The sequence below is a fragment of the Suncus etruscus genome, chromosome 10, assembly GCF_024139225.1.
Source record: "Suncus etruscus isolate mSunEtr1 chromosome 10, mSunEtr1.pri.cur, whole genome shotgun sequence".
Lineage (NCBI taxonomy): Eukaryota > Metazoa > Chordata > Mammalia > Eulipotyphla > Soricidae > Suncus > Suncus etruscus.
In genome coordinates, this window is record NC_064857.1 from 4,179,250 (window position 1) to 4,201,506 (window position 22,257).

The 22,257-nt window shown below is 37.7% G+C and overlaps 1 pseudogene; it reads right to left on the reverse strand.

The window, feature by feature from the left end:
* Window positions 1–20,710: 20,710 nt before the first annotated feature.
* On the reverse strand, window positions 20,711–20,829 carry LOC126021049 (uncharacterized; annotated as a pseudogene).
* Window positions 20,830–22,257: the final 1,428 nt, after the last annotated feature.

Genomic DNA, 22,257 nt, shown 5'->3' on the forward strand with positions numbered 1-22,257 from the left:
CAACATAAATATCTAATCAAATTTTATATAACATTGGTTTCTAGGCTGATGGCACGGCAGATAGAATATTTGTTTGCCTTTCATGAGACTGACAAGGGTTCGATCCTCAGTATCCCTCATGGTCCCCCAAGCCCACCAGTCATGATTTCTGAGCACAGAGTCAAGAGTAACTCCTGAGCACCAACAAGTGAGGTCCAAAAACAAAAACAGAAACATTGGTTTCTGATACTACATAAGTATCTAGTATACAATATTGTCAACATATGTCTATACTACATTATGTTCACCACCAAAATTCTAGTTTACACCCATTTAACCCATTCTCAACTTTATTTTCTCCTGACCACTATTTTGTTCTTAAAAGTGTTGGTCTTTTTTCTCATTAGTTTGTTTTTATATGTATTACATATGAAGAAAATACTAAATTTTTTTCTTTCTCTTCCTGACTTATTTCATGTCTCATAATGCCATTTAGTTCCTATTGTAAATAGCATCCTTTTTCTATAACTTTCTAAAAGTTTTTATCCTTTTCATATAACTGAGTAGTGTTTCATTCTGTCTATATCCCATTTCCTTATTTATTCATTCATCGGTGTCATCTAAGATAAAAGTTATAAATGCATTATTTTATATTATGGCCAAATATTGGCTATGGACTTATCACATATTATTTGTAAAACTTAGACTAATCCTTTATAATTTTTATTATCATTTGTTTCCTAGATGAGAAAAAAGTATAGATGAGGTTTAATCATTCTTGGGGTATTGATTGTTTTTTGTTTGGGGGCCACAACCAATGATGCTCAAGGGTTACTCTTGGCTCTGTGCTAGAGATCATTTCTGATAAGTTTATGGGATCATACGAAATGGCAGGGATAGAACTGAGGTTGGTTGCATGTGAAGCAAGTGCCCTACCCACTGTACTATCCTTCCTGGTCCTAATTTTCTCACAAATCTAGAATTTACTGAGATTGATTTACTGCTTAGTTCCCCACTAAACCATATTCTCCATTGCATACTCCTACATAGCATGAGTCAAAATCTAAGATTATAAAACCAAGTGTAAGTTAATCTGGAAGAATTTTGGAGAAATAAATCCAGCGTTTACATACATATGTAAATCATCTCTGATCCGAATAAAAGTAACAATAAATTCAAATAATACTGATAAAAAACAATAATAACGGTACCTCTAACTTGATGGATGTGTCATATAGTAGTCATAGGTTATAACAAACTCTGAGTCCTTTACACATGACCACAATATTTTTCTCTTCCTCTAGTAGCAGAACATCAGAATGCTTCCCTGTCTTTATTATTTCAGGTTAAATACATTTTCTCCTCAGCATGTTTAGCTAGTATTTGTCATTATCTTGCTGCTTACTTGAAGAGAAATAGATATGCATGTACATACGAACCCACTGCCAAGAATGACTCTTCATTTTGATGAACACATCCAACAAGAGTATCCTGATTCATTAGACTATGCCGGGGTGACAATCAGTCAGGAATTCTAAGTAGCTCCTTAGGAAAACCTGTTTTCTTTTATTCAGTTTTAAACTATTGGAGGCCTGTTGAAGGCTTGCATTTACCCAGTCTTTCCCATAGTAGCTACCTTCCTTCAGCAGCCACTATCTTGAAATGTCTTGGTCAGAACAGAAGGAAGAACAATCTTATTCTGACATTTAGAGATTCTCCTATCATTCATTCATTGAACAAATCACATGACCACACTTACTCCACAGGGGTAGGAAAAGTTACTCTACTATATGCCTGTAAAGAATGTCTTGAGTAATTGATGAACAATACTAATAATTACTACTCTGGAACTAAGTCATGTTGTTTATCATATTTTCAGACACAATATGGGACAATATATTTTAATTTCCTTCCAAACCTACATTTTCTACAAACAGGCTATTGTCCACTCTCCAAATACTCCACTCAGACTCCTTTAAAAAAATCCAGCTACCTAGGAATATACCCTAGGAACACAAAAATACAATACAAAAATCCCTTCCTTACTCCTATATTCATTGCAGCACTATTTACAATAGCCAGACTCTGGAAACAACCAAGATGCCCTTCAACAGATGAGTGGCTAAAGAAACTGTGGTACATATACACAATGGAATATTATGCAGCTGTCAGGAGAGATGAAGTCATGAAATTTTCCTATGCATGGATGTACATGGAATCTATTATGCCGAGTGAAATAAGTCAGAGAGAGAGAGAGAGAAACGCAGAATGGTCTCACTCATCTATGAGTTTTAAGAAAAATGAAAGACATTCTTGCAATAATAATTTTCAGACACAAAAGAGAGAAGGGCTAGAAGTTACAGCTCACCTCATGAAACTCAGCAAAATCAGGAATGAGTTTAGTTTTGAACTATCCTAATAATGAGAATGTACGAGGGAAATAGAAAGCCTGTCTAGAGTACAGGTGGGGGTTGGGTGGGAAGCAGGGAGACTTGGGACATTGGTGATGGGAATGTTGCATTGGTGATGGGTGGTGTTCTTTACATGACTGAAACCCAAACAACACAATCATGTATGTAATCAAGGTGTTTAAATAAACATATATTTAAAAAATCCTGCCCAAAATATAGCAACTCTTCTTGACCAAACGATAGGGATGCTGTCTGATTAGAAGAATTTCTTTCATTCTCTCATGATTAATCTGTGGATCAGAAAATAAATGTATGTAAAATCTCAATGGAATATTATTCCATATTAAATACTCCTCTATAATTAATTTCTACACATTGCTTTGGAATACTTTACAAAGTTACAATACCAAATGTTACTGATTCCAGTAGGACCAAGTATCATCACTTAAATTGTAATTCTCAGATGTGGGTGGGAAGGAACCTATGGTCATTAGTGGAGAAACACTGCTGGTGGGATTGGTGTTGGTATATTATATGCTTAAAATAACTTTATTTATTTATTTATGAACAACTTGATAAATCCTGGTGCCTTAATGAAATGTCTTTTTAAATTAGTAAGTCTTAGATCCTAATTAGTGAAAAATAAAACTGAAAGCTTCATTAACTATTGTATTTCAATTTACTAGATTAATTCAAGTATTATTTAAGGTATATTCACCATTTGTCTGTGGTTTAACTGTTTAAGGTTGTCTAAACTATAGACAGAGAACCATTTATATCTTCTTTTAACTTCTGATTCTACTTGTTAATAACTACATTTTTTGTAAGTTACTAGGCCCAGATTAAATCTCATTTTCGTCACATAATAATATTTTCTTGGAGTATGCAAGAGGTTGAAAGAATTAATTGAAGCAATGTTTGTTGATAAATGTTGGGCACAATGCATGAACCAATTGGCTGAACCAACTCAGTAATTTTTTTCTTTTTTTTTTTTTTTTTTTTTTTTTTTTTTGCGGGGGGTCACAACAGGCAGAGCTCAGGGGTTACTCCTAGCTCTATGCTCAGAAATCACCCCGGGCAGGCACAGGAGACCATATGGGATGCTGGGATTTGAACCACCGTCCTTCTGCATGCAAGGCAAACGCCTTACCTCCATGTTATCTCGCCAGCCCCAGTTCAGTATTTATTAAGAGTTATTCTCTCAGGGCCGGGTAGGTGGCGCTGGAGGTAAGGTGTCTGCCTTGCAAGCGCTAGCCAAGGAAGGACCGCGGTTCGATCCCCCGGCGTCCCATATGGTCCCCCCAAGCCAGGAGCGATTTCTGAGCACATAGCCAGGAGTAACCCCTGAGCGTCAAACGGGTGTGGCCCAAAAACCAAAAAAAAAAAAAAAAAAAAAGAGTTATTCTCTCTCCTTTCATTTTGTTTAGGCAGATTCTCTGCTTTCTATGTCAGATGCATGCTGAAATAGAATGCCCAAATGAGCATTTTCCCCTTTGAACTAATCATAGACAATAATGAGTAATTTAGGAGTGCAAACAGAATAAAAAATGATACCACAATTTATGTGTTTGCAGGATGTCTTAATTCTGTTCTGAAATTTAATCCCCATAGTAACTGTCTCTAGAATTCTTGAAATTCTTTCCAAAAATTTACAGAAACGGCAACCCACAGGAAGATATCATCTTGGAAATCAGTGAGATTTAACCATATCCTTGGATTTCAACCACCAATTGTAAGTGAGATCTGAATATTCAGACATTTCTGAAATACCTATTATTCAGCTTGATGTAATCTTTAACTTTAAATGTCTAATTCTAGTGATCTTTTCTTAATGCTATTTACCCATTATTGCTCTCTCTACTTCATCCTGTTTCTAACATCGTTTTCCTCCTCTATAATTCTCCCTCCTTCCTTTCTCCTCCTCTTTCCTTGTTTCATATTAGATATACGTTTCCAACTTGTTCTTGCTTTTTATTGGATAATTCATTGGACACTTTTTACTCGGCATCCTCTAATCACCACCCTTCGCTCTCTATTTTGTCATTACTTGTATGGGTGCCAAGAATTGCCTTAATTTTTAGGTTTGTATAATCCTAGAATCAGAGGCCAGGCTTTATTCTTTGTCTGATTTCCTTCAAAATGGTCTTTCTGGATAATCCTCTATTCTTTTTTATTTTATTTATTTATTTATTTATTTATTTGGGGGGGGGTGGTTTATGGGTCATACCCACAGCACTCAGGGGTTACTACTGGCTCTACACTCAGAAATCATTCCTGGCACGCTCGGGGACCATATGGGATACCAGGATTCGAACCACAGACCTTCTGCGTGAAAGGCAAATGCTGTACCTCCATGCTAGCTCTCCGGCCCCCTATTCTTAAAGCGACTAATAGGGAGAAAACTCATTTTTTAAAGAGGACATCTTCTTAATAGTCTTGTTAAATAAATAAAATATTTGGAAAGACTGTCACTATATTTGTGTTAAATTTACTCTCTGTTAGTTCTACTAACTAGTCTCAATTGAATATACTAGAGGCATATTCCTTAGGAAAGTTCTTTGAATATTTAAAAATACTAGTTATACGCGCCAGAGCAATAATACAGCAGGTAGGGTACTTACCTTGCATGCAGTCCACCTGATTTCAATCCCCAGCATCCCATATAATTTCCAGAGCCTGCCAGGAGTGATTCTTGAGTACAGAGCCACTGCCAGGTATGGCCCAAATGGCAAAAAAAAAAAAAATACTAGTTATATGTTTCTAGTCTCCCTATACATAAAACATTTTCTATTATTATTATTATTATTATTATTATTATTATTATTATTATTATTATTATTATTATAGCACTGTGGTTACAAAGTTGTTCATGATTGTGGGACTGCAGACTGGTCCAACCATTTTAGAAAACAATATAGACATTCCTCAAAAAGCTAGAAATTGAGTTTCCATATGACCCAGAAATACCACTAGCAGAAACACAAAAATACAATACGAAGATGCTCTCTTCACTCCTATGTTCAGTGTAACACTATTTTACAATAGCCAGAACCTGGAAACAATCCAGGTGTTTGACAACGGATGAGTGGCTAAAGAAACTGTGGTATATCTACACAATGGAATACTACGCAACAGTTAGGAAAAATGAAATTTGTTCATACCTGGATGAACATGGAGATTATTATACTGAATGAAAATAGACAAAGGGAAAAAGGATAGACATAGAATAATTTCACTCATGTGTGGGATATGAGAGAAAACAAGATAACATGGTAACATTATCCAGAAACAATAGAATTAAGGGTCAGGAGGTCCATTCCAGGGTAGGAAGCTTGTCACAAAAAGCAGTGAGTGCAGGTAGAGTGATAAGGGTCTAGTAGGATAATAATTGAAACTGATTGCTCTGGACAGGAACTTGGTGCTGAAAGGGGATAAAGTAACATGCAAGACATCCCTCCATTGACAACAGTGCAGACTACAGTGTCCAAAAGGAAAGGGGGGTGGGATTATGACAAAGAGAAGCAAATTGACTGCTCTAGAGACAGGATGGTGTGGAGGGTGGAGATGGGAGGGAAATGGAGACATCAGTGACTGGTGAAGGATGGTGTACAATTGTATGACTAAAACCCAGCAATGAACAATTTTGTAACCAGGAGGCTTAAATAAAGCAATTAATTAAAAGAACTGCTCATGAGTGAGTTTCAGTCATATAATGTATGCACATTTCTTACCACCAATGTCCCCAGTTTCCCTCCCACCCTCAGATATTTTACTTCCTTCTCTCTGTCTCTCTGTCTCTATTTCTATCTATCTTCTTTCTTTTTTCCTCTTTGACACTATGGTTTGCATTATTTACTGTTACTGAAGGGATCGATACCTTGCATATTACTTTATGCCCTTTCAGCCCAAGTTTATGTCCAGAGTGATCAGTTCCAATTGCCGTTGTCATAGTGGACTCCTCTATCATAACTGCACTTCCTGCTCTTTATAGCAAGCTTCCTACCATGGATTGGTCCTCATGTCTATTGTATCTGGATATTATTATCATACTATCTTTTATTTTTTATATCCTACAAATGAGTGAGATTATTCTATGCTTTATTCCCCATTGTGCTATTGCTCTGACCTCACATTTCATATTTTACATGCTACTTTGATCCATGAATGTAACCTATCTGTATAGCTGTGATTTTCATCTGGGCTCTGAATTTTGGCCTAGACTTTATGCTCTGCCTCCCCAGATCCGATATAAAAGGACATTTTATTTCCACTTTTTATTTAAATAACTTAATACCGTTTCAGAATACAGATAATCCAGGTCAATTTCTCTCTAGCTAGTTTCCCTCAAAGATCAAACATCATTTTACAGGTATAAGAAAGTGAACACACACATGAATGGCCAGACTGTATATCAAAACAGAACTCTAGCCTGATGCAACCAGCAATCAGAAATAACTATCTTAGAAACCACCCCGTTGACTATAATAACCATGTTTGGAAGCCAGGCATCTTTCCAGTCATACTTAATCTAGAACGCTAAAGCATGCAGGCAGGTAGGAACGGACCCCTGTGGCAAGTAATTATTTAGATGTAATAGAACCATGAGACAAATATTTGGAGGTGTTATTATTTAGATGTAATAGAACCATGAGACAAATATTTGGAGGTGTTATTTTGCCGTTGGTAAGAGTCTAACCTGGCACCACTGTGGGAGGCAGAAAACATTGGACCCGCTCACTGAGAGCTGCTTTGTTATCCCTCCCCAAAGCCAAATGTTAATGTTACATGGATGGTGAGACCCTGGGAGGGGTCTGTGGTTGGTAAGTAGTGGCCTGGAGGGAGGGGTGATAGGAGAAGCAGCGAGGAGAGATCAGAGACAGCATGGATGCAGAGGAGCAAGAAAGAGGCTGTTTAGCTTAGAAGCTAAAATGTGAGATCTGCACATGGCTATTAGGGCCTTGTCATAAAGCTGGATGTCTCCCGAAACTTCATCTGACTGCTGTGGATCATCTCTTCGTGCACCTACAGACCCGCCAGGCTGTAGGGGCTGCAGGCGCTGGGCAGGGGTGAGAAAGGCCTCATCCACCCATCCTCAATGCTAGGACTTTATAATCCGTAATTAATACAACAGAGCTCTAGCAGAAGAAAAGACCTGGAAAGAAATGGCAAAAAAGACCATCAACTAACTCCCCCTGGCAACAACCCTCAGAACAAGATTCGTCCTTCAGTAGATAGCCTCAAGTAGGACGGGCAGGGAGAAACTATCAAACTTAACTTGGAGCAAAGAAGCAATGCATATGTGTGTGTTTCCAGCCCATGCACATAGTGTCTGAATGCACGCATCTCCTCTCTTGAGATGTGGTCGTTTATACTTTATAACGCTGTACCAGGGCTCTTTCCATCTTCGGGGAAGCCTAAGCTCTCCCTTGAACCCTTTATTCATCTCTTACTTATGCTCTCCCTCCTCAACCTCTGGACCTCTGAATCAAACCCGTTTTTACTTCACTGTTTTTACTTCCCGTCTGTGAGGGAAGGCAGGGGAGATGAAAGGCCTGGGCAAGACCTAGGACTGACTTTGCTTTCCTTGCCAGAGTAAGGCCCACAGTTCTAGATCTTTACAGCCTCTTCCCTCCCAGGGTGACTGAGGTGGAGAGGGAGAGAGAGAGATCAGTAGGTTCTTTTCTCATGTGGATCATGGAAGGAGGGGAACAGAAGAGATTGGGGCCCCCTACTGAGAAGAGTTCAAGCAGGAAAAAAGGCCTAGAAAAGAATGTCAAAGACCATCAACTACCCCCTAGCACCCACCCTAAAAACTGGAAACCCTCACACAAGTCACCTGGGACCTCCACCGGCATCAAAGCCAAACATGAATCTTTAGGCTATTTGGTCTCAAATGTCAAAGACTAAGTAATAATTTATACCTTCTTTTATCATTCTCATTTCCAAATTAAAACCAACAAGAAACACACATTTTTTTTTTGTTTTTTTGTTTTTTGTTTGTTTTTTGGGCCACACCCGGCAGTGCTCAGGGGTCACTCCTGGCTGTCTGCTCAGAAATAGCTCCTGGCAGGCACGGGGGACCACATGGGACACCAGGATTCGAACCAACCACCTTTGGTCCTGGATCGGCTGCTTGCAAGGCAAACGCCGCTGTGCTATCTCTCCGGGCCCAAAACACACATTTTTAAACAAACCAGATAGATTGCCTCACTTCTAGTAAGTTTCCCTACATTTTTCCTACGAATGAATAAATTATTGCCAACAAATAAATTCCAGTCAGTACACACCTGAGTCTTCCTTTTCTGCCTCAATGAAAGTCCCTTTCTCTGCCTGTCTTTGTTTCTCCACAAAATGCAAATAGTTTTGACTAATTGCCTCACTATAGAAGTATTGGCTTTATAAGTGCTGCTTGTTCTCATTGGATTAAATTGTCTCTTTGAGGCCAAAGCGTTGGTGCAGCAGTAGGGCATTTGCCTTGCATGCGCTGACCTAGGACAGACCACGGTTCAATCCCCCGGGTATCCCATATGGTCCCCCAAGCCAGGAGCAATTTCTGAGCACAGAGCCAGGAGTAACCCCTTGAGTGTCACCGATATGGCCAAAAATAAAAAGCCTGTTTCTTTACTTCATTGAAGTTATGGAGTCAAAAAATGGTGAGTTTTTCCACCTGGGAAATATGTATTTTATAATAGGGAGAAAAAGGAAGCAGGGAAACACATAAATATTATGTATACATAAATTTAAAATTAACAATGAGATAAACATAGCATTACTTATACTTCAAGAAAGAAAATTAAAACATGCTGGGGTAGGTGAAGTGGGGTGGGGTGACAGCTATGAGGGCTTCAGCAGGGTGGGGTATTTATCCTAACCACCTCCTAGTGGTCCCAGTGAGATCAGTGATGAGACCGTTATATCCATTGGCTTTTGCTGCTCCTTTTAACTCACTTTCAAGAGTCAAATTCTTAGAAGAGAATATTGGAATGTAAGTTTAGAATTAATTGTTGTTTCGCTTCTGAAAACTTGCTTTGCTTTAGACATGGAACATAAAGGGTACATTCTGAGAAATAACTCAATGGCCATAAACTAAGGAATGCAGGCTATAAAAGGTGCATTCCAAGAAATACCAGGATGGTCAGATAGTTTAAGTAAGCCAGCTGTAAATTTAGGAATCTAATTGTACCCAGGGACTAATTATATCTGGGGAACTGAGGGCACCCAAATGGAATGCAAGTCTTAAATTTATCTAGCCAGAGAAATCTATAAAATCTATCTAGCTGGTGTCCCAGTTCTTACTTTACTAATATGTTTACCCCTCAGCAATGATGTAATGTTCAGCCAATCCATTCTAAACTTGTATAAATGCAAGAATTCGAGATGGGCCATGGTTGCCATCCTCAAGAGGTGTCGCCCCAACATGCTGGAATAAACTTTCTTGCATTACTTTCAACTCTTCTGGTCTTTGTGGGATAGATCTTGAGTCCAAAGTTAGCATGATGAGTCTATTGCCATAGGCTCTGGATCATGGGCACAGCTGCTAGGACTTCTAAAGTACAGAGGCACTGGAAAAGACACATATGTTTAAGTCCATCTGGATCATTTCTCTATCTCAAGATCCTTAACTCCCTTCGGTCATCAGAGTCTCCTTTGCCATGTAAGTCCATTTCACAGGGATTAACCAGCCCCTAGATGTCCAATCTACTGACACCGACACTTTTGGAAAGCAATATTTTTATCATTTTATGGGGCTTGAGAGATAGCAAAGGTAGGGTATTTGTCTTGCATGAGGTCAACCAGGAGGGACCTGGTTCGATTTCCAGAATCCCATATGGTCCCCCAGCCTGCCAGGGGTGATTTCTGAGTACAGAACCAGGAGTAACCCCTGAGCACTGCCAGGTGTGGCCCAAAAAAACCCCAATCAATCACTTAATAAATAAATAATCATTTTAAAAGATGTTTATCATCTTTTGAATTTGTTCATGTAGAAAGGAGGATGGAGTGAGGTAGATAAGTTGAGGAGAGGTTTTATAAGGGAAGTGGAGATGGACAGATAAAGATAAAAACTCTTATCTTTACTCTTAGATTTTACAGGATATGTACGAAGACAAAGGACAACCAATAGTCAAAGACAATGACTTTCAAAGGATTGAGTCATTTGACATATGATGGAAATATGCGGTATTATTCTTTTCTATTTTACACCGATATTTGTCAGTTATTTAGTGCCTTACATTAGATTTAGCATTCAGATCATCCACACATTACCTGATATAATTTTTTCATTTTGGCCCACACCCAGGAGGACTCAGGGGATACTTCTGGTTCTGTGCTTAAGGATTTCTCTCTACAGTGCTCAGAGATACATGCAGTGTTAGAGATACATGCAGTGTTAGAGACAAAGACCACGCCTCCAATATGCAAAGCATACATTGGCCCTTTGTGCTATCTATCCAGCCCCCCTATTGACTTTTACTTACCACTGAGGAGCTGAAGAAACTGAGGCACAAAGGTTAGTAAACTTATTCACATCATATTAGCAATTAATAAAAAGCAGGGCCAAGATCTGAACTATGTTCAGACCAGATTTCTCAACCATAGGCAAAATACATGCGCATGTTCATCCCCTGAGGCACTGAAGCAGGATCAGAGGCCTCAGCTCTCTGTTTGCCCACAATTCTCAGGTTCCTCAATATTTTCAAGAATTAAAATAATGCGTAATAAAGTTTCTCAGGCTCAGAGTTGGAAAACAGAAAAGTTTACTAGAAAGTAGAGGAGAAAGGAGAAGGAACTCTCCTTTGTGGTGTGGGACCACGTTCAAAGTAAGACATGTCCAGACATGTTAAAAGTAAGACATGTATAGTAAGTAGTAAGTTTTGTGTAGACTCTTTGAAGGTTATTTGCTTTTCTAATCAATTGACAAACAAGACTGTTAAGAAAAATGGAAGATTCCTAGAGTGGACTGACTAATATTAGTCTTTTGGGTTATCTGTCTGACCATTTGCTTTAGGCATTGCCTGTTACTTTGATCTCTGCTGAGCCTAAACTCAAGGCAGTATTTTATGGTCCTGTGGAATTTTTGACGAGTTTAAAAATGTAGGATTGGGGCAATCAAAAGTGGGAATGTTCACAGGAGCTGGCAAGGGAAAACTGAGGTTTCCTCTTTCAGTACTCTACAAAAGAGCTCTGCCACAGAGAACTCTGAAATTCTATCAGTTTGGGAAGCAATTATTTCTGTTCAGGAACATAAAGATCAATATAAATCATTAAAAGAAAAACAGCATTAAGACGATACGGCCAAATAATAAAATTGATCCTTATTTTTAATTATTTTAAAATATTTAATATATATTTAATAATATAATATTTAATATGACTTTTAAAAAACTGAGGCATTTCTACCATTGTTCTCAAGACACGAAGAACAGAAGATGTAGTTACATGAAGATCATCAAAGGCTCAGCTGTTCCCTTGTCTTTCCAGTTCTGCCTCCTCCACTGAGCTAAAAGCTCTCTTTAAGCTGTGGCAAGGAGAACTGATGAGCAGCAGATAAAGGAGCAAACATTGTTTGTTGACAATAGTTATCTAACTTATTTTTCGATGTGTAGGCAGAAAGCGATTTAACAGTTTTCATAATATAAATCAAAAACAGAGTAAGTCAGAACTCAGACACTTTATACTGTCAAAATCGGCTTCAGGTTTCCTAGACTACACAATCTGTGACAGCAGATAACAGAAGGAAAATATTAAATGGTATCATTTTAAATATCTTTTCAATTTCCAAGGGAACAATCAGAAGTTAATCTTTGTGGCAGAAACAAATTAAAATTATGAAAATAGAATACCTTTTCAAAGTCCTTCGACAGAATAAAATTTTAACAGACAGCTATGTTTTGATAGATTTTTTTTCTATTTAATCTTTTCTGTGACTTAATGGATTTCAGTCTTGGTTTCAGTCACAACAGTCTATAGAAAAGATAATTAAAGAAGATAAATTACAGACAATTACAGAGATGAAAAAGTGTGACATCACAAAAGTTTTATAAAACAGAACAAAGAATTTTTAGAGGCAAATTTTATGAGCATCAATTGAACTGCAGGGCAAATCCCAAATTGGAAAATCATTCAGCATCCTAGCCCCAACTTTGGAGAATCCCCTGGAAGAAATCTCCCTCTTCAATTCCTTGATCTCTATGTCTGCTCCCAACAGCAGTGATTTCAAGATAGAAGTGAACACAAAGGTAAAAGAAAAAAGGAAATTCAATGGCAGAAAAGGGCATTGGGAGCTACTGAACTTCCTGTTCAGTGATCCTTCTGTTGTCTGTTCCTGAAACACACCCCGAGGGCTTGGGGGGTGGGGGGGAATCTGCTCTTTGAACTTTGAACTGTAAGACTCTACATAAATGACTTGTATTAGGAAATGCAGATTCTACAAATTCAGAAGCATTCTAAACCTCAGAGTATCCTGAATTTAACATCCGGCAGACAGAGCTGAGGTGCTATTATTTTTTTTTAATTAATTAGGGATTGGATTGATAATACAGCTAATAGGACATCTGCCTGGCATGCTGCCAACCTGAATCCCATTTTCATCTTCCCTGATGATCTCCCAGTACTGCCAAGGCTAACTCTTGAGTGCAGAGCCAGGAGTAAGCACTGAGCTCAGTCTGGTGTGGACCACAACACAACACAACACAACACAACACAAAACAACACAAAACAAAACAAAAACACCTCTGCTATAACAACAGTCCTATCTTCTCCTTAGATAGAAGCAAGCATCTATTTCCCTGGATAATGATATTTAGTGTGGAAATCAATACATTACATTCTGGTAGTTAGTTTAATGGTTAGTTCATTGCTGGGACACTGACAATAATGAGTTGTCCCACCTACAGTCTCAAATTCAAGCTTTGTTTTAAAAAGAAAAAAAAAAGAAAACAAGGGTATTTGAAGACAACAGGTGATAGTTGAGTTTGAGACATGTTTTGCGGCATTACAGAACCCTATATTGTCCTTGAACTAGGGGTTATGCTGAAGCTGATTCCGGTATCATGCACCAGTCCATAGTTTGATGGGGGCATGAGGGGCCACCAAGCATGGGTCAACAGGCGTGTTGGTTGTAGTTATTTGTAGAGGCATGAGCTGAGCCCGAGAGGGTGTCATGCAATGAGGAGCTGGATGGTGGTGTTGGGCAGAAGGTCAGTCTTGGTGTCTACCAAAGTAGGAACTGAGGATAAGGAGGGTTGAATAGGGGGAAGATAATGGTTCAGGGTTTGGGTATGAGGAGGTAGGAGAGACAAAGGGGTGGGGGGAGAGGCAATACATAAAAGACTAGACAATAAAGGTCAATTTGAGTGTTTTATCAGAATCTTGGGCATCCTGATTCTATTCCTAGGAACAGTCTAGTATCAGGAACGTTTTTGGATAATGCTTAAAAAGTACATTTGCATTTGCGACCGCGCGGTTTTGAAAAATAGTATTATTAGCAAACAAAACAGGGGGTCGAATATACATAAGGGAGGGATTTCCTTCCTCCGCCTGTCCCCCAGAGCTGAGTTGAATCACTAATTTGAAAACTATCTCGACATGCTTGGGGACTGAGAAGACGCTAGGGTAGCTGTAACACTGCAGGTACCTGTATCTCAGAGTACAGCAGGTAAGGTAATGGCCTTACAGCAGGTTGAACAATGGTCATCCAAACACCTCATATGGTTCTCGAACTCAGCCAGGAATGATCCCAGAGCACAGAACCAGGAGTAAGCCCAGAGAATCACTGGATGTGGCCCATACACAAAAATTAATATAAATAAAATAAGTAAAATGGAGTATTTAGGGGCTCCCAGTGAAAAAGAGTCTGTAGGATGCTCCATTGTACCTACCAACAACTGGAAGTTTTCGTGCCTGAACATATACCACAAGTTGATCTCCCTAGAGGAAAAGAAAAAGAAAAAAAACTAAAATAATTGCATTGATTGGGAAGCATGTGGGCATTCATAGAGGAGCAATTGGACTATTTGAAAAACGAAATTTGAAAACTTTCTAAGTTTTTGAGTTCTTTCCTGTAAGCAGTCATTTTAACTCCCTGACCTGTTTTAGCTGTTTTTTGTCAGACTAAATTGATAAGCAAAAAGTCATCTCTAAAATTTTTCTTTGTCTTATGTGCTCCACAAATATTCTAGCACACAATAATTGCACAAATGGTAATCATCATTCAACTTTTTAACCATCATTTCTTTACTGGCTTCAAATTGCTTCACATCTTGGAACGACAATAAATTGCATCGATGATTTGCAGTTTTTCCCTTCCTAAAATTTGGTTCTCTGTTTCCCATTGTTAAAACCTGCAAATTGTTATAGATTAACTTATTTTAGTATGAAACTCATCTCTCCTTTCATCTAAGTAGCTCTTTAATATCTTTTTTGCACAGTGAGGGACAGGCACTCCAGTACAAATCTCTCTTAGGACAATAGACTGCTTGCTCATAATAATGCCCTCATCTCTGGGATGAATCAGCGTGCAGTAATTGTGCTTTGGTTTAGTCTCAGCACCAACTTTACTGTCCCCAGCTCCTCCAAGTTAAATGAAATATCTTTTAGAATCTAGAAGTTTCCCCCAACTGAGACGAGAGATAGTGCCAACAAAGTTAAGGCACTCACCTCTCAGACAGCTGACCTGGGTTCAACTGAAGTACCACCAAGAGCGATCCCTGAGCACGAAGCCCTCAGTAAGCCCGGAACATTGCTGGGGATGGCCCAAAAACAATCAGAAGAAGTCTGGGGCTGGCATGCCACAATGGGTAAGGCACATAGGAAGAGCAACCCTGAGCACTGCCCGATGGGACCCCAAAATACAAAAGAGAGGGAGAAGTTGTTTGCAGATTTATTTGTTCCACTGGCCTCTTTCCCAGAAAACAAAAAAAATGTACCCCCTGGAAATCTACCTTTTATAAGTAACAAATAGAAAACACCACCAATTGCAATCAAGACTTCCATAACTCTCCTCGATGATTCCAATGTCCCTAACACACAATATTGCCTGCTTGGGGAAACACTACAGATGTTGTTTTGTTTGTTTGTTTGTTTTAGGCCACACCCTAGCATGCTCAATGGTTACTCCTGGCTCTGCACTCAGCAATTATTCTTGGCAGTACTTGAAGATTCCTGTGATGAAACCCAGGTTAGCTGAGGGAAAGGCAAACACCCTAACCACTGCAATAACACTCTGGCTCCATGCAAATACTATACTTTTAAAGGAAAAGTGAGAGATTCTTCTATCATTTAATATATCCTAAATTAATCTTTGGCATTCCTAGAGGAGATCATTTTCCCTGTCACTTGACAGTCAAAGTTTCTCTATTCAGAATCTCTCTTGGGACATTTCAGAATTTCATAACTTAGCTATTTCATAATTCCATAACTTCTTTATCCATTCATCTATCACTGTGAACAGAGATATGCATAAATATTTTTGAATTAGTGTTCTTTAAATAGATATTTAGTAGTGGAATTGCTGGGCTACCTGGACAGCAGTTTTCAATTTTTTTGAGAAATTATGAGTGTGTGTGTGTGTGTGTGTGTGTGTGTGTGTGTGTGTGTGTGTGTGTGAGATAGACATCTAAACCTATAATCCAAGAACTTTGCAAAATCCCTTAAGCCCACAGTGTCTGCTTTTCTGTTCACCTGTCTTTTCCCCACCCAGCTCCTTCACTTCCATCTATATCATTTTCCTTACCCATGTCCTTTGATTGTCTCTCTCCACTTTCCTTTAGACACTATGTCTGAGTTCCTGTTTCTCCTTCCTCTATCCCTGCCTGCCTCACTCTGCATTTCTTATGCTTTCATCTATCCATACTTCTGTTTTTACATTCCTTTAAATAATATTTCCTAATTCTTCTGCTCCTGTATTCCATTTCATAGTCCTCCAGGAATCATGCCAGTCTTTTATGAACTTCTGAAAAATCTGTTTTCCTAAAGTCTAGAGTCCATGTCTGACTATGCCTGCTGTTTCCTTTCTCCTCTTCAATGCAATTCAAGATGACTTGATTTCTCCCAAGATTCCTATAACTTTGACTTCAACAGTAAGTTCTTTCTTGTTGGTTAAAATTAAATACAGAATAACAGTTTTTTTCTTGCTACTCCTCTAGGCCACTGAAAAGAAAATGTCAATTAAAACTTTAGATGTTCTGCTTCCCATAGAATTGTTGAGAAGTTTCTTACTATTGCTTATGGCCCTTGAGTCAGCTTATTTTTCTCAAATAAAATTTGTTTTACACAATCACAATTTTGTTATGTTCTTTTCCTCTTTATTGTCTTCTTAAATACTTACTACTATTTAAGTCCATGTAATTTAAATATGAAATGTATTTTCAGAAACATGGTTGTTATATTGAAACTACTTCTTTTAAGCAAAAATAACTCTTGGTTGTATTGTTTTAGTCATGAATGTTATACTATAACATCGGAATATTTCATTCTGAATTAAAAATACTTCAGATCAGAAATAAATTGGTATCTTTTGAAGTTTCAGTCAAAGTCCTGAAATATACAAAACATTAATTTATTAGACTCATCTGATGCTTTATTTTTAAAATACAGATTTGTAATTATCTCACCTGTATACTATTCATAGATATATTAGACATTTGATATCTGAGGCCTTAAAGGAATCTCACTGATTTCTCTAAAAATGACCTGATATTCTTTCATTTGCTCTCTTTCTGTTATTTTTCATGATACATAGCACTAACATTTGACTTTTTTTCTCTCTAGCTGTATATTTTAATTCAAATTTTTTGAGTTGATATATTTTTGTTACTGAGACACAATAATGAGCTTGGAACTAAATGAGCACTTACAGAAACTATCATTAATCATTATACTAAACTTACAAATATATGTTAGAATTAAATGTTTATTAAATATATTATGTATAGATATATACCATATTTATATAAAAATACTGAGATTCAGAAAAGTTAAATGGCCTACCTACAGATAATGTAACTATTCAGTAAAAGCTTAATAGTTGTGACTATATAGTCAGCATAATATTGTGACCAATTGAACTGTGACTTTCACAAAACCACTCTAATTTAGAAAAAAAAAAAAAAGCATACTCTAGCAATACCATCATGGAAAAATAATAGATGAGCTATAGGAGTCCGAAAAATAGGAGTTGACGTATCCCAACTTCCTCCATAACCCACAAGTAGATAGAGAGAATGACTAACTTTGTCTTTATTCATAATATTGATATTTTTCAGACTATAGTTGTAGGGCCCTAACACCAAGAATAATCAGCGAGTGTTCAAGCATGAAACAACTTTTTAAACTTTTATATAATTCAGTTTTTTTTGTCCAAATAAACTAAATCATCATTATTTTTCAATTTTTGTTTGTTTGTTTTGTTTTGGGCCACACCGGTGACACTCAGGGGATTACTTTCTAACTCTTTGCTGAGAAATTGCTCACCTGGCTTGTGGGAGCCATATTAGTTGCCGGATGATCAGCCATATGCAAGGCAAATGCCCTACTGTTGTTGCCACACTCTCCAGCCTCTTTAAAAATTTTGATCTTACTTTGCTTCTTCTTGTGGAACTTTGTCCAAGATTCTGGGTTTGTCTAAGATTTTGTCTAAGATTCTCTTCTTCTCTATCTTTTATCCATATCAGCCCCTAGTGACATATTCTTCACTCACCAGGTTTCTGTCAACAGTACACGCTAGAAATAGCACAGAAGGCCTCACAGAGAATTCTTCAGGTGTGTAAGTCTTGTGTTTTTCAGCTCTAGATACTTTTGATTCATCTAGTTGCCTACATAGCAAACTTCAGAAAACTGTGAAGTTTTATAGCATTTATTCTGTTATTTTGTTCTTCCCCCAAATTATAACAGGAAAAAATAGTATTTAAAAAAAACTCTTCTGGGGCCAGTGAGGTGGCGCTAGAGGTAAGGTGTCTGGCTTGCAAGCGCTAGCCAAGAAAGGACCACGGTTCAATCCCCCGGCGTCCCATATAGTCCCCCCCAAGCCAGGGGCAATTTCTGAGTGCTTAGCCAGGAGTAACTCCTGAGTATCAAACAGGTGTGGACCGAAAAAACCAAAAAAAAAAAATAAAAAATTAAAAAAAAACTTTTCTGTGCCTAAGATATCAAAATTATTTTGGGCTATAATGTTTCCAGAAAACTCAACCAGAATGTGCTACTCATGTTTTGTTTTGTGGTTTTTTATTATTTATTTTACTTAAATTCGTGGGTTTGGGGGCACACCGGCAGTGGCTCAGGGGTTATTCCTGACTGTACACTCAGAAATTGCTCCCAGCAGGCTTTGGGGGATGATATGGGGTGCTGGAGGGATAGAACCAAGGTCAGCCATGTGCTATCACCTGTGCCTCCTGATTTGATTCTAAAAGTGATTAACAATATACAAGAATTAGTATTTTTTCACTCCTTTCTTAGAGATGAAAACAACAAAGGAAGTGAGATAACTAAGCAGGGTCTCAATGTATAATTCATACTCAGCAGTCATTTGGATAAAGGAAGTGTTGTTCAGATTTTTATGGCATAAAAGAAAAAACAATTCTAGCTGAAGCCAGGGGGCTAAACAAAAGTCTCCAGAGGTAAAATATATATATATTATATATATTTTAGTCCATTTTTGAAAGATAAATTAATGGGTTTTTCATGGATTAGGAACAATGACAGCTAAGCTAAAGATAGTACCATTTTAGTCCATATAACCGTTGGATAAGCAACTTTTTGAGCAATACAACTGGAACAAACAAAGGCAAAGAATAGGAAACAGAGATTTCCAATCAATTTACCTCTGATTGTTATATATGCTTGGGTGAGTCACAGAGCCTGTGGTAGATGAAAAAGCTCTTAAAGATTAATGAGGCTGACTACAGTAGCTGTGAAACAAGAATTAGGGAGCTAAGTAATTTCTTTCACTATAGTTTCCATAAAATAAGGAAAATATAAGAAAGGGAAAATTATTTAAGCAAAGATGACATAGGAGATAATACTGTCATGTTAGGTAATAGTCAAAAGGTAGTTCAAAAGACTAGAAAAGTCCTCAAGAGAAGTAAAGTTAGATTCATTTCATTAGACTGCATTATTTTACTAACTATCCTGCTGAGCATTAGCAGACATTAGCATTGGCTCTATAGAACCCAATGAACATTGTAGTAACCATTTGACAACTTCAATTAATTTATTAACTAACAGAAATTCCTCCCCTGACAATTTGAATAGCAGTTAAGGTATATGGAATCAGATGCACAAAAGATGTTGAAAGAATACTAGCATGAAAGACTTCAACCTGGCTTATACTTCCATTGTCTATTCCTTCATCCTTTTCCTCAGATGGTAAGTTTAAGGAAGAGTCTCCTACATGTCTTGTTTCTTTCTCCAAGATGTCAAGTTTTTAGCACTAATGTTCTCTGTTATTAAAAAAATAACAACATCCCATAAACTGCCAAAAAGAATGTTCGCTCTCAGACAGAGTTCTTTTGGTTTGACCTCTTTTACAGTCACTAACTTCATGTCTCCTCAAATTCAAGCCATCTTCCCAGTAGAGGTCACTCAGAAGCAGTTTCAGGCCATTCTTTTGCCTTTCAAAGGCGCTTTGTCTTTGTAGCCCTCCCTTTATAGAACAGTACATATTTTAAAACATACTTTATCATTGACATAAAAATACTAATTGAATAAAATATTTACTAATAAAATATTAAATATTGACTTAAATGCTTTAAGTGTTTTTGACTTAAAATAAATTAGAAAGACTGAAAAGATATACAAGCAGCTAATTCCCCAGCAATGAATATGGTCTCCTAAGCATTGCCAGGACTGATACCTGAGAAAGAGCCGGAAACAATTTAATTTCTGAACTGAACATTTAATTGTAAATAAATAATAAGAATAATAATTTGGGGCCGGAGAGATAGCATGGAGGTAAGGCATTTACCTTTCATGCAGAAGGTCATCGGTTCGAATCCCGGCGTCCCATATGGTCCCCTGAGCCTGCCAGGAGCGATTTCTGAGCGTGGAGCCAGGAAAAACCCCTGAGCATTGCCGGGTGTGACCCAAAAACCACAAAAAAAAAAAAAAAAAAAAAAAAGAATAATAATTTTAAGTAATATAAGTATTTGGATGTCAGTCCCAGACATCATAAATTAATTGCCTTATTTGCTATTCTATGCCAGTATATATTTTATTTATATATAAAGTATTTATTATATGCCCATATTTATACTGTATATATAGTATATACATAAAATGTCTATTTCTATATTCTGGTTACACTGTCATTTCTTTTTTTTTTTCCAAGCCTACAGCACCCGGTATTCCCAGGTGGTCTCCCATCCAAGTACTAACCAGGCCTGACCCTACTTAGCTTCCAAGATCAGACGAGATCAGGCACGTTCAGGGTGGTATGGATGTACACACTGTCATCTCTTAATAAGTATCTATTGACTGAATCAATGACTTTTTTTATTTTTTAAAACGTTTTTTCTAGCTCTTTATAGTGTAAGTGCATACCCTTTTAAACACACAGAGCATACACCCTGCCTTCCCTAATCCCCTATACCTTTGTTTTTCCTAAACACATACCCTGTTTTTAATCTCTTCCCGTATCCTACCCTATTGACTGACACAGTTCACACCCTATTTCCCCCTAATATAAATATTCCTTTACTACCTAAAATAAAGTGAGTTTTTCTCCCCCACCCTAAGGGTTATTGTAGATGCTTTGTGAGTATTCTATTCACTTCGATCTAACCTCACCAGTGACTTCTACATCTCAGATTTGACCTCACTAGCACCATCTATAACTCTTGACTAATCTTCCTTTTTCCCTTTTCTCCTCTGTGGAAATATCTTCTTACCGTTCTCTTTAAATGCAGCATTGGTTTTCTATACATATCCCAGAGTTTATTCTCTGAGCTGATAAATAGTTTTCGTGTGCATCTTCCACACTAACTCTTCAACACATATAAAATTAAATTCATGAGCATTCCCTTTCTCTCTATAATATCATATAATATCTATAATATCTGTTATCTCCATCATGATATGCCATCACTACCTTTCTCATATATGAGAGGTATAAGTCAAACTTCTGGTTGTCTTCAAGCATATCCACTCACACCTGAATTTCCAATCCTATTAAACTTAAGACATCTGTTTTATCTTTATATTTCATTCCTTTACCTAGATCTTGACTAGGTCTTGTTAATACAGACACACTGGACCATTAGTGTCGTGGTCCCAAATGCCATATTTCCACCCAGGAAAGGCAGATCTGGGAACAAGGGTTGCTGCAGGAAATAATCCAAACAAAGCTGAGAGTGAAATATGGATGGCTGGGGTAGCAATCTGCTTATCAAGCCAAGAGATAGAGTTGCTGCTAGAATGTCAGTTTTTTAGAGTACAGAGACCATTCCTGGGTGTTGGGGATTAAGGACAGAAGGCATATTCTGAGCAAGACCCTCCAGCTTATGCTTGAGACATGTATAAATAAAGTAAGTAGAACATCTCTGGGGGGGGTCACACCCAAGGGGTATTTAGGGGTTACTCCTGGAAGTGCTCTTTTGGGGTTAGTTTGCTTAGGGATCATTCCTGGAAGTGCTCAAGAGACCATATGGGATGCTGGGAATTGAACTCAGTCTAGTCACATACAAGGCAAATGCCCTACCCACCATGCTATGGTCCAGCTTGGAAAAAATCTCTGTTTTGTTATTAACAAAACAGATACAAAGTTGTAAACAAGTAGATATAAAGAAACCAGGGATGATCTTTGTTTTGGGTGAAACCAAATTGTATGTTGTAAACCAACACACTGCTGTCTTGTACTTTACATGTCTATTGCAGT